Here is a 14,523-nt window from a genome sequence, read left to right as displayed (position 1 = left end):
GTGCACGTGTGTGTGCGTGTGCATGCGTGTGCGTGTACGTGTAAGCTACTAGAGACCCTGAGATTCCATTAATCATAGAAATTAGAGACGGCAAAGTTGTTTGCAATGAGTCTGTTTCTCCCTTACCAATACAGAATAGTTCCTTCTGGTGTGTTTTTGGGGTGAGTTTCCTTTGTGACCTCTGTGTCCCACCTCCCCCCACCTACTATTTTTCCACACCTGCACTTCCGTGCAGACTGATTCAAGCTGTGCTGTTTTTATTTCTTTGGCTTATTTATTTCTGATCATTTTTATAATTCTGTATTCCCTATCCTTTTGAAACTGAATCCTGATATAGTTAGGTGGTGGTTCTACTTAAAGAGTGATCTTAATGACCCTAAAGTGGTCGTTTTATTGCTATGAGGGTCATGTGACTTCTCTGGAAGAAACTTCTACTCTGTGTGAGCTCAGGGCCCCTGCTAGGGAGAAAGACATGGTCTGATTTTTGCATGCCTGCAGATGAACACAGGCAAGATATTATTAGCTTTGATAGCTTTGGTTCTAGACTTCTTTTTATCTCTATGTTAATAACTCACAACTCATTGGAGTTTTCTCTAATCTTCGTTAGTGATGTCTTAAATTATAAATGACATTAATACAGTAATGATACTAGTTATATCAATACGCTCAGCGATTTGCCCCCATACCCCTTTATCCTCCATCAAAATAGAACCTTTTCTAAAGAGTCGGGTTACGAATAGGATGAATTGATGTTGGCCTAGTAAGCAATATTGTGATCTAAAAGCATTTGCCAAAGGGCCAAGTATACAAGGTATTCTATGGAATTCTGTAAATACCAAGAAGAATTTCAATCATTTGCATATATCGTCTACCTTCTATATGTACAAAATTGCATAAACCGATGCTAGTGAAAACATGCACACACACACACACAGACGATGATTTCCTTCAAAGGGCTTACTGGTATATTTTAGTAGAGAGAGAGGGAGTAAAAACTTAAATGAAACATTTATTGAATAACATAAGGAAACTTAATTCTAAATGTTTATGTATATATAAATATTTATATATAAATGTTTATATTTAGTTATATAGAAATGTTTATATAATCTTGGGGAGAAGGAGGACTTGAGTCATGAGAAATGGCACTGGTAAGTCCAGAAAAAAGGACCACACGGTGAGCATTTGTGGACCACAAGGAAGGCCGGGATGACTTGCATGGAGGGCTTATAAGCAGAGAAGATTTAGTGAGTGTTTTACTAACCATTGTCACGTATGAATGAAGTTGATGATAAAGAACTTTAAGAATGTGAAGTTCTATCTACAGACATGAAGTAAGTAGTCATGAGACTCAAACCATATCAATGCTAGTTTAAGAAGTTTATAATGTTTGCAGAAATTGAAAGAAAACTATAAAATCATAAGCACTTGTATTAGCAAATACGATGGAGTGTTTTAAAATAATTCAAGGCGCAAGTTTACTGTTGACCTTGCACAAGATGATTGTACTCTTGTAAGATCTGAAAGAGCTTATTTAGCTTTGTGTCTCCCAAGAGGTGCATTTTAGCGTAGTACCTTGTATGTGGTTGATTTTGAATAGTTTTCATTGGACGAATATAAAGACATCCTTTGGCGTTGGCCTCAAGAGAGGCATTTGTAAATGACAGTCACTTAGAAGGTAGGCTCCATTGTCCAGGGAATGTATTACACGTAAGTTAAGTCCACTTCTAGTAGGTTTTTCATAAATATTTTTAGGTGGTTATTAGAACTAGCCAAAATGATTTTATTGAGTATCTTCTCTGAGTCCAGTAACATAGAAGGTATGTGAGACTTGATTCTTGGCATTACAGAAATTGTATTGGGAAGATGAGAATATTAATTGGGGAGAAATTAGAAAATCAAAAGACAACACACAAGGCAGAAATACTGGAGGGGAGTTTATGTGGGAATCTTCACTGGTGTTCTTCATTTCTTTTTTCCTTAGGAAATTCATCTATGTCATATTTTCAACTGTTATCTCTATCGATGACTCAAATCAATGTATGTTCTGGATTTCATACCTAGACACCGAGCATTTTCCCATCATCTTAAGCTTCAGATCTCTGAATCCAACTAGATTGAGTCCCTTTTCCTTTTTCTGTCTATTATAACACTGTTGTTCTAATCACCCAGGCTCACAATCACTGACTATTTCTGTATATCCGTATTTCCTTATGTTTATCAGTTGCCATGGCTACTCTATTCTGGATTGTGAGTAGATCAAGAGAATAGAAGAGATTTTTAACCATGTGAGCCCAAACACGCAGAGCAAGTGTGGTGGGAGAAGGAAGTAAAGTGATGCTCTTGGGACGCTGATGGAAGACACAGATGGTAGAGTTTTGACTTAAGGGTACTGAGAAAGGTCTGTTTCAGGGCAAGTGATACAAGGGGAGAAATTCCCACGTTCCTTATCTGTTAACTTGCTTAATATTGGTATGTCAGATTTTGATAAATAGAATTTTGCTTTAAATGTTTTAGGAAAGCTTAGTATTGAAAGGATGCCTATTATGAAATTTGTATTTTTCTATTACTGTATTTTTCTGATATACTGGTAAGTTTATACACAAACACATTGATTCTTAGCTCTATGATCTCTAGGCTGCCGTATGTGTAGCCATAAATTACTAGAATGGACTGTCGTGTGTGGTGAGCTCTCTCTCACTGGAGGTATTTAAACAGAGGTGGCATTACTATTGCAGATGCTGAAGATATGAGCCTGGCATTGGGTCAGAGATTGGACTAGCTCTCTATGACCCCTTTGAAGATTAAGATTTTATCATTTTATAGTGATTCATAAGAGGATTATTTGGTAATTTATTTTTACTGCTATGTAATATGCTGGCAATAGGCATGAATTGATTTTGGCGTTCTTTGTGGTACCTTGGAAGGCATAAGTTTAAACACTTAAAAATGACTTCTAACGGTGGCACCATTGGCAGAGTGTTCATTGGTTATACTGTGATTATCGAATTAAACTCAAATATAATTTTGACTTTGTTGACATGGAACTCACTGGTAGGGGATGAATTGAAAGCACTGAGTTTACCATTATCATGGCATTAAGGTGGTCTGCAGACAATTAGCGTGGCCAAGTTTATTAATTTATATAGTTTTAAAGGCTCAGGGCATCTATCTCTTTGTAAGAGAGGTAGAAAGGAGTAGAAAGAAATATAGTTTCCTTCTTTGAACTGAAGCCATACAGGACAAGAGATGAAAGGTTGTAATTTTGGGGTGCTTGATCTACATTGTAAAAAAAAGTTTCAGAGCCAAGCATACTTTAGAAATGATCTCTTGGGATTTTCAGGCATGTCCAATTTTCTCGGTCTGATGCTTTCAGGGGTTCTCCCTCTGCTTCAGGGAGGAAGCTAGAGGTTATTGTATGAAGCTTGAAAAATGTAGTTCCCTTAGATCCTTTGCCAGTATTCCATCACCATCTTGAAACAAAGAACATGGTAAACATCTACAGCTTACACAATGAAAGAATTCCTTTGAACCTGATCGACTATAGAGAAGTATCTTTATAACAGCAAGTGCAGAGTTGTGTGTATCTAGCACGAGCTCCAGTGTCTTCCTCTGGTGAGCTTAGTTCTCTCGAGCAGCATCTTCATTTTTGTTCTAACACTCTTGTATAGGTGATCCTGGGTGTTCTTTGCTATCGAGAAGTACTTTTGAAAGTGCCAATTAATAAATGTAGAAGAAATAATGGAAGAAAAAAAAATCCTTGTTTTACAACCACCGTAGTGTTTAATAAGTGATTTAGGCAAGAATGATCAGTGGATGCTAAAATCAGTGAATGAACGATCATTGGGGCACAGAATATTCTCAAAGTATAGCCTTTGGATGATTTAATTACGAAGGGAAAAAGACACCTTTACATTGGAGAATACCTTAAATCTATGATCGAATTTAAGCAATTTAATATCACCCAAAGTGAAACAAATTGATGTCATGTACCTATGATGAAAATGGCACTTTACCTCTGCAGTAGAATCTCAAAAAACTCATTACTTTTAACTGATCATGAAGAAACAGTCAGACAAATCCCCAAATGAAGACTTCTTTTCTTAAGAAATACCAGTCATTATAGACCAAAAAAAAGCTGGGGGAGCAGTTTTTTTGATTAAAGGAGACAAAAGAGATACATGATATCTAAATGCAGTGTGTGATCTCAGATTGCATTCTAGATCTGGGAAACAGCTTTAAAGGACATTTATTGGGTCATGTGGGGAAATTCGAAAGTGGACTATATATTAGATTATAGCATTGTATCAATGTTAAATTTAGTGTGTAATAATTTTAAGTATGTAAGAGAATGTCTTTGTTCTTAATGGATTCATATCGAGGTATTCATGACTTCACTGTCATGATACTTGCTACTAACTTCAATATGAATATATAAAATATATGATAATTTTATAATTTACATAATAATAAATGTAAATACTATATATGATTATTCAAATATAATACATTATATTAAATATATTATACATATTTGCTTCATGCATGTGTGCATGTGTAAAGCAAATATGGCAAATGTTGATAATTGGTGAATCTAGATAGAGGGCATATTCATTGCACTATTTTTGAAAACTTGCTGAAGTTTGAAAATTTTCAAAGTAAAAAGCTGTGACAAAAAGAACTTTTGTTTAAGGAATGAGGTTAGTAGAGACCAGTGCTGAGTTCTTAAACTCATGTTCATGAGAATATGGCACTTCATCACTGTTGAATAAAGCAAAGCCCATTGAAGATAAGTATTCACAAACATAAAGTGAGCTTGATTCAGATAGTCTAGAATTGAGTATTTTTAGAGGTAAGATCGCTGTTGGACATAGTCTTTCTCCTATTTCCACAATATTGACTTTCTCCTGTTGTGAGTCCTTAGCTCACAGGATTGTTGTAAGAATTAATGAGATAATGTATGTGAAAGTGCTTTGTAAACTGTGAAAATAATGTCTCTAAGTTTGTGTTTAGGGTGTAACTTGTGCTGAATTATAATACCTAGTGTTGTATTTTATCAGAATACAGAATATGCATTCATAGGAAGACAAACTGGAACAGTGGCTTTATTCAGACTCATTTCGTAACATATATAATTTAGAAAAATAAAGCTGCCTCCATTTAGATGAGATTAGCACAGTTCTGCCCTATGGCATATATAGAACAGTGTCTAAATTCATATAATAAATATTAGCTTATTTGGAAATGAGACAAAACTTCACTTTTTATGCTCATTTAACCAGTCGTGCATATGGAAAAATCTTTCTCTCCAGGTTGGGTAAAGAACCAATAAGAGCATTAACATAAGTCAGTAGAATATTAAGTAGAGAAAAGCTCTGAGTTGCTTGCTGTGCTGTTGCCTTGTGATAATTTCAATTTACGTTTTTAAATATACTTTCGGAATTTTATTGTCATACTAAATATAAAATTCAGTCAATGTATGTGGAATATGGGAATGAATACAGAAGATGAACATTTTGCCTCTTCAGAGGGAGGTAGGCCAGGTTTCATTGGTCATGGTGGTGAGGTTAGTAGATTAGCCAGAGACACTCTGGGTTGTTATCCTTGTTAGCTGGCATAGGAGGAGATTATGATGATGAATATTTTGAATGACAACAATCATTGAGTACTATGTACTCAGAGCGATGTTAAATGTTTTCTATTATTTTTCTCAGTTAAATCTCACAACATCCTTATGATATAGATATACACTTTTAATATTCTTATTTTACAGATAAGCAAGGTAGACTCAGGTTACAAAACTTGTGTAAGGACATACAGAGAGTAATGGTAAAGTTGCTACTTGAAGCCAGGTTGTCTGACTCTAATGCGCATTTCTAACCACCACGCTATACTCAACCGACTCCAAAGTTGATATTGGAGAGAACAGATTAAGAAAATGTGGAGACTTTGAAGAGATGACATGGTTTCAGTGATAATAGAGTAAAAGGGACTAGAATTAGTTTTTCAAGTTAAAAATCTAAAAACAACTAGGGAAAATATTTAAAACAACAGTTTTCAGACATTAGACACAAAGCAGTAATCTTTCAGAGAAACAAATGAGATTGCTTCAGCTTACCTCCTGGAGTATATATTATATTTTCAGGTATATAACAGAGTGTAGCTATCTCCCTTAGGGGAAGACACAGAGTTCAGAGTTTGAAGAGGCTACAGCCACTAGAATTCACAGGGCAAGGTCCTGGACAGGAGAGAACTATACAGACAAACAGCTCCAGGAATCTGTAGAGTTTTCAGTAGATGCATGTGAGAAAACTGGCTGAGGCCAGGGGAAGAGATGGCGGAGAATCAGGTGGAATCATTCCTGGAGCTCAATAATTTACTTTTTTTTTTTTTACCACCTAGAGTGGAAAGATCTCCTAACATACAGGGGATCAGTTGGAATGCTCAGAAGATATTGCCTTAGTTGTGGGGAAAAATTAGCCCTTAGACTAAAGAATCTTCCAGTCTCGTTGAACAAAGCTTAAAATCAGGCCATGGAAGGATCAAGTTGTTTCCAAGTAATTTTACTGCATTCAACACAAAGCCCAAAAATATTTGAAGGACTATAAAAACTCTAGCCCCAACAGAGTAAAATTTACATTGTCTAGCATCCAGTCAGAAATTACCAGGCATTTAAAGAAGTAGGAAAACATGACCTATAATGAGTAGCAAAACAATCTATAGAAAAAGGCCCAGAAACAACACAAATGTCCCCTGATTCATATGTTGAAGCCCTAACCCTCGATGTGATGGTATTTGTAGATGTGGCCTTCGGTAATTTGGTAGTTAGGGTTAGCTGGGATTATGAGGGTGGGACCCTCATGATGGGATTAATGGCTTTATAAGAAGAGGAGGAGAGAGAAATCGCTCTCTGCTCTGTGAGGACACGAGGTGGCTGTCTGCAATCAGGAAGATCTTCACCAGGAGCCAAATTGCCTGACATCTTGAACTTGGACATTTAGCCTCCAGAACTGTGTGAAGTAAATGTCTTATTTAAGCTATTCAGTTTATGACATTTTGTTACAGCATCTAGAGCTTACTAATACAAGGTTATCATAAATATACACCAGATGTTCAAGTAGGTAGAGAAAACATGAGTATGATAAAGAGAGACATGAAAAATATAAAATAGATCCAAATCAAATTTCTAGAGTTGAAGAATACAATCACACATAAAGAATACACTGGGGTGATTAACAACAGATTAGACACTGTAGACAAAATGATCAGTAAATTCGAAGATATAATAACTAGTATCTAAAATGAAACAAAAGACTGAAAAAAATCAACAGAGCATTAGTGGGTTGTGGGATAATAGTAAGTAGCCTGTCACACTTGAAGTTGTAGTCACAGAGTGGGAGATGCATATTACAAACTCTCATGAAACCACTAAAGAAGGAAAAAAATGAGGTATAGCTGATAGGCCAATAAAGGAGATAAAATGGAATCATAAAAACAATTCAAAAAAGTGAAAAAGAGGAAAAAGGGGAACAAAGAATAGATAGAAAAAACAGAAAACAATGTGCCGGTATATTTACCCCACGATGTCAGTAATCACGTTAAATGGTCTAGACTCCACTCATTAAGGCAGATTGTGTCAGGTTGGATAAGAAAGCAAGACCCAACTTTCTATACTGGCTATAAGAAACATACTTTACATATAAAGACACAGATTAAAAATAAAAGGATGTAAAAAGGCATCGCCTGCAAACATTAATTAAAAGAAAATTTGACGGATTTGTCCAGGGTTGTCAAAATGCTATATCTCATGACACACCCCCGAGTATCTCAGTTCCCAGGCAACGGGCATGTCCTGTCCATCTTTGTGGTTTCCATGCTTAGTGTTTTGTACACAATGGTGATTAGTAAATATATGCTGGTTAGTTGAAAGCATGATGTTTCCTAAACTCAATTATAGATGAGAATTGCTTTACTTTCTTGGTACAGTGGAAAGATGTTCTCAGTAAGTGGCAGATCTTGTTACAGTTTCCACTCATTAAACTTTTCGGAGTTTCCTTGGGCACAAAGTTGTGTTACTGGCATACTTGACACTTCTTGGTTCTGGGAAAGTCTCTGAGATAGAACATAAATGATTGCGATAAATATCACTTAGGGTCCGCGCGTGACAGGGAAGCCAAATAACATGGCTTAAACAAGACAGAAGTGTACTTCCTTGTCCCTTAAATCTGAACTGAGGCAGTGGCTCTGCTCTGTGAAGCCATCAGAGACTCAGCCTCATGCTTGTTTTCCACCATCCCTAAGTCTTGCTCTTGTCCAGGGGTTTCATGGTCGCCTCCCCCAACATCCATTTCCCCTGCAACAAGAAAGAACAGGGGGGAGGAGAAATGGAAGCTACAACCAGAAAGTTTCACCCATCACTTTTGTGCAGATCTTTTGTCCAGAGCTCTTACTTGGCCGTACCTAGCTGCAAGTGAGCTGGGCAGGAAGCCTTATCTTGGAAGAACAGAGAATAGATTTGTGTGTGGGGGTGGGACGGGGGTGGGGGAGGGACTGGCAGTCTTAGCCACAGGGAAGAATCTGAGTACCACAGCAGTTCTAGCCCTATAGATGACTAGAAGTCAAGAAGTTCACGATATTGTAGTCTCATCTGATCAGTCACTTCTTGCCTCCATTTAGGAAGTGACACGGGGGAGGGCCTGAGGGGTGAGCTGAAAGGCAGGCTCAGGCTTCTACCCCATTACTGGCCCACCCACTTCTCTTTCAGCCTATGATGGGGGAGGCAATCCTCCTTTCTCTCAAGTTACATTCTGGCGATTAATACTTCCCCCCCCCCAAAAAACCACAGAACGTTCCCATGGAAGGTCAATATGCAGAATGGAATCTCCGATAAGCAAAATTGCTACAAGCAGCATCTGAGGAAGACTGGAAGGAAATGTGTTGTTATTGCGCAATAACTTAGTAATTTAGTCATTGCCGAGGACTTTATAACGCTGTTTAAAAAAATCAATTTCTTACAATTTCGTGAAGCAGCTGATTTTGATTTTTACTCTTTCCAAGGGAAGAAACCGAGAATCATGGGAGGATACATAATGAAGCAGTTCTGTTCAACGAGGAAATTTGTGGCAAAGATCAATCCTGGAAACCCAAATTATGGGTTTGCCATCCATGTCTTTGCCTATTAGGTCCTATTTTTTTTTTTTTTGGAGAAAGTGAGAAATGATCTAAAGAAAATGAAAGAAAAATTTAAGAACTTTCCTCCCCAAGCCTTGTGTTCATAGAATTGACACTTCTCTGTAAATTGTCCTGAGATGGGCCCCCCTGAGTTCACAGGGAGCTGGACAGTCTTGTCCTCAGAGCCATGCGTGATGCTCTTTATCTTTTACACGGGGTGCAAAAGTGTTGCTTAGCAACAGTGATTCTTCCAGCTCTCACAACTGCTGCAGCCGTGGAACTGACAATAGAGTGGAGTTTGAGAGTGAGATCCTCATTTTTCAGCTTCTTCACCATGGGGAAGGAGAATAAAGAAAGAAAAGGCAAATAGGATGAAAGAATCACAGTCAACAGCCCGGTGCAGAAAAGCACTGGCTGATGTTGGAGAACGGTCAGGGACCACGCGTCCTGCTCATGATTAATACACGCTGACTGGGAGAATTAAAAGTGGGTGATCGCAGCGGCAGAGGTTAATTAGAGAAAGTGAAGAAGCAATAAAACGAGATGGCCTGGCAATCTGGAAACGGAAGTTCCTGACCAGCTAGATGTCCAGCGCGCACATTTATTTTCGCTCCGTTTTGAGATTTTGTTTCCTTTTTTTGTTGTTGTTTCAAGTTATTGGGCAAGTTGTTGAAGGGAAATAGAAAGGATTAAAGGAGGCTTGATTCTTTTCCCTCGACTCTCGTATTGTCAACCCTAATGGATTAAGTAGCTTCTTGAGTTCTGAGTGTTTAAAAAGATGTTCAGGGCAGTGATGTCCAGTGAGGAGCATGGGCTGGCTTCCTGTGCGACAGGGCCGCGCAGCACGGGCCCCTTGGCAGGGATCCGCGGCGTTCGAGGTAATTTTAATGTTAGAAACGCCCCGATTTTCCTGGTCGATATTCTTTCTTGCACTTTCCATCATTTCGCGGAGATAAAATGGAGGGGCATGTGCTGACCACTCACATGAGATATTTCAAACCTGAGAGATTACAATCTTTCATAGCAAATTCAGCACAGCCCTTTGTAGAGCAGTTTTCTGAAGTGAATCAGATGAGGTTTTTTTTTTCTTTCTTTCTTTTTTTTTTTTTTCAGAGCTGAAGGAAGTCAGAGGATGAAATAAATAAAAGCAGAGAGGAAATTGAAAGGGGTGTGTGTGGGGGAAACATATGTTTTCAGATGATATTTTAAAATAGATGGAGAGTTGATGAGACAGAGATACGCAAACTGACTCCAGATGGCGGGAATAGCAATGGCAAGCTGGTGTGAAGGGACAGAGTGCAGGCTGGCACCAGACGGGGAGGAATCAAGGGGAGTTGAGAGAAGCAGGCCGCTATGTGTGTGGGGGGGTGAGGTACTGAGAGTGTTTGGGGTTACACAGAAAGAAATAGGATGATTGAATTCATACCTTCCCTTTTTAATTTAATAATTTACTCAGTGGATTCAGATCTTGTAATAGACCTTTTTATGATACGTTTATGAAGAATGCAACCTTGTTTCACTCTGCCTTCTTTGCTATGGTGATGGGCAAAACGACTATTCAAACCATCTCAGACGAGAGGCCATGGAGGAAGTGGGCCAGGAGGGACTCTATCACATTTTGTTTTTTCTGTATACATTCCAGTTATTATGATGCATATTTAAGAATATATGTGCTTTCCTCTAACAGTCTCATAGAACCCTAAATGACCTGAGTTCATTTTCATGGAATATTGGAGGGCAGGAATTATTGAGAGAGAGGAAATTGAGAACCAAGAAATTATTCCAGTTCTAGCATTAAGATGGGCAGAGTGGCTTCTCTTTACTCAGAGAGATAGAAACACCTATCCACACTTCCTCTGGGTGAAAGGATGCAGTCTAATTGGCATAATAATTATTTAACATCAGTGGCTTTCCTGACTCTGCACTAGGCCCTATGTTTTCATTCAGTGAGCGTTTATTGACTGCTTACTGTATGCCAGGAGAAGGTTTGGGGCTACAAAGGAAAAAGTCCCAGGTTTGCCTTTGTCTTGTGTGAATAAACAGAAATATCTCCTTTCGTGTCTGTGCTCTGCATATGCGCTGCAGCGTTACTACCTGTGAGCGGCTTCCGGCTTGAGTCCTACCACTGTCAGAAACGCACGCCCACCCCACGTTTTTGCCTCTTTCCCACTGACCCATCATTACTGATTTCTGCCTCTTCCAACAACTGTTTATGCTTAGATAATTGTTGGTATCAGCACTTAGCTCCCATCAGAATTCAAAAGGACATTTTTGTAAGTGTTCATTTTATGTAGGGCCATGAATTAAAATGGCAACACTTGTCTAGTCCATTAAACAAGGAAAAGAATTTGTCTGCAGAAGGTGACTGAACCTTGTGTCATTAGAGTCTTTTGCATTACATCAATAAAAAAAAAAAAAGGGCAATGTCTTTATTTATCGTGTGGTTCCTGTCATGTTTCAGGGAAATGCCAGTAATTTCGGTTGTGATTAAAGTAGTTGCTTTTGGGTGCTTTGCATTCCAGTTTCATCAGAGATCGACTCGGCCTTATCGTTTCTGTTTATATTTCCCTTGAACTTTTTCATTTGTTCTTGTCGCTTGCCATGGAAACCTGTTTGTAAATCTTTTGTTGGTAATGATGTAACCAGAATAGCACAGGCAGAGCCCAGAGCCTGACAATACACAAAAGGCCTGGTTTAAGCAGTGCTGAAATGGAGGCAGGCCTATCGCTATAGGGAGGGGAAGGGACATCCTGTATTATTGAGTTCATTTTATCTGCTAAGAGGCAACAAAGAGATACTGTAAATTTTGTTTGTAAATGGCAAAGAATTGGCAATGCGTGGGCCAGAGTTTCCAAAATAGTGGCATCTGAGAAGTTAAAACTCCTACAAGTGTATTTAAGTGAAATGTAAGCTGAGAGATATATCACGTTTTTGTTTGTAAGGACAGCTTGCAGGTTATTGATGCTGTGATTAGGAAGGGTAGAGGAACCAAGAGGGGAGGTAGGATGAAATCGATGGGTGTAGAGCGAGGGGAAAAGTAAGACAAGGAAAGGTAGGCCGATGTGAAGAAACCAGTCTAAATCTCTATTAAAAATATGCACTGAAAATCAAGTAGCTCTAAAAACTTGTGTGACTATTCCGTTCTTCAGACTAATTGAAGATACTGCCATCAACAAAGGTGTTTTTTTTTTTTTCGAGGAGTAAATTTTGTTTGCAAATAGCGTTACGCTATTTGTAAAGAGAGAGCCAAGGTGGGTGGAGGAAGAGAAGGAAGAGGGTCTTAGAATTTCACTGATTTCTGAAGACCCAACAAGGTAGATTTTATTTCTTTCTCTTAGGATATTTTTTGTCACAGTATTAACAACAGGATCATTTTGACACGCCCATTTCTCTTTGGAGGAAAATAAGTCGAGATGCCAATGTGTTCTATCCTATTTAAAAAAAAGCACAGCATCACTGTTGTTTTAAATGGTACATTTAGAATGTGAGAGCCAGAAGTTAATCCGGTCTTACTTCTTCATTGTGCTGATGAGGAAGCTGTAAACTATGAGGTTAAATGATTTCTCTAATCTGGTTAGAGGATTAGTGGAGACCAGAACCCAGGTTTTCTTACATTCTAGTTCTGGCCTTTCTCTTTCTAGAGTACTGTGATGACAGGTGGGAGAAAGAGATAGGAACAGCTAACTCCAAATCTTTCCTGTCCCAATCTCAAAAAGCTGACGTCCATAGATTCCTTGTGACAGAGACAGAATGAAGCTCATCCGTGGCCAGGAGACACACACCCTTGGGGTATCCTTCTGTTTTTGAGCGCAGTATTCTAAATTCAATTTGAAGTGAATTAATATAAAAAAAAAGTTGAAGATTTAAGAGACAATTGCCATTCTGATTTGAGTCATACTTTCCATACTTCAGCATATATACGTTAAATATTATTTTACGCTCTAAATAATAATCTGATTTGCTTCCAAATCCTTAATTGGAGTAGCAGTTTAGTGGTTTGATTTTAAAGGTAGAAATATGCTAACATCATAGTTTAACATCCTTAACTCAGTGTTTTCCAAAAGTTTGTTGATTTTAGAATTAAACGAACTTTCTATGTCTAGGGGAACTTGTAGTTTTTTGATTTCTCTCATTCTGACCTTGATCTCCTTATTGTTCTTTCTACCTGCTTCTCTTAGGTTAGATTTTCCCCAATACAATCCACACCTTGGCCAAGTGTCTCCACATTCGACCAGCCACAGGATAAATGTGCTGGGTAGAACATTTATGAGACTTATCCCTTTTAGGGGAAGGGTTCTGAAATTTTGGTGGACCTAGGTATAGCCTAGGGTCTAAAGAAGGCTTGAAGTGAGCAACTGTTTCTCAGACTCCACCTCTTAGATCCTGATACAGTTGGTCTGAGATGAAGCCCTGGAACCTGTATTTTAAACGAATACTCCCATTGACTTTAATGCAGGTGGTTGGTTGCACTAATATAAATCATAGGGACACCTACACTTTAGATCCCTTTATCTAATTAGTAGGAGCCTTTTCTGGGTTTTTGCAGCCACTGGTTCTGTCCGTGGGCCCTAGCTTTTTTTTTTTTTTTTTTTTACCAGCAGTTAAGAACAGTTAATGGGGAAGAATTCTAGTGTCTTCTACAATGTTGTCATCTTCCAGTTGTTGAACCTTGTTCAGTGAAATTCACTTTCAGCTATGTGAGGCTGGGAAGACAAGAGGTGACCTAACATCATCTGATGTTAACAAGGACATGTAGAACACATAATACCACCGAAGAGTGACATTGGAGAAGGGACAGAATTTAAACAGCAGCTCACTTCAAGCCTTCTTTAGACCTTAGACCTTCTTTAAGAAATTATAAGAACAAATAAAGATGAGTAATGATGCTTAAAGTATCAAACCACAGACAAATAGAATTTTTTTAAGGAAAGCTTGGAAAGGAAAATGGCCTTTCACAAAAATGACAAAATGTTTCCTGGTTCTAAGAAAAAAAATTACCTCTGTACAATACAAGATCAGTGAGAACTTTGGTGTGATTCATGGAGTGTGAATAACATATGCAGTGGAAGCTTAGAAAACCAGTCTAGGACATTAAAAAAAAAAAAAAAGATTTTCATAAGAAGTGTAGTGATTTGTGTATGAAGCTGTAGATTTTTCAGGAAGAAATATTTTTCTCTTCTCCTAGTGGGTGAACTGAGATATTTGATCAAGATAGAGATTTATGGATACAGAAGCCAAGGAGGCCCTACATGGCTTCTACCAACACTCTTTAATCTTGAAGAAAGCACTTAAAACATTTTGACCACATAGAGTTGCACATTCTTTCTCCTGTTTCAGCTTGTTGGCAAGAGT

At 38.1% G+C, this 14,523-nt stretch overlaps 1 protein-coding gene across 1 annotated transcript in view; it reads left to right on the top strand.

Moving 5' to 3' along the window:
- Window positions 1-14,523, top strand: part of LOC107195330 (LIM zinc-binding domain-containing Nebulette) — a 161,641-nt gene that overhangs the window by 36,969 nt on the left and 110,149 nt on the right. The gene's annotated exons all lie outside the window — the stretch shown is intronic.

This window comes from Pteropus alecto, unplaced genomic scaffold, assembly GCF_000325575.1.
Source record: "Pteropus alecto unplaced genomic scaffold, ASM32557v1 scaffold11, whole genome shotgun sequence".
NCBI classification, from domain to species: domain Eukaryota; kingdom Metazoa; phylum Chordata; class Mammalia; order Chiroptera; family Pteropodidae; genus Pteropus; species Pteropus alecto.
This window is presented reverse-complemented; position numbering and strand designations above follow the sequence as displayed.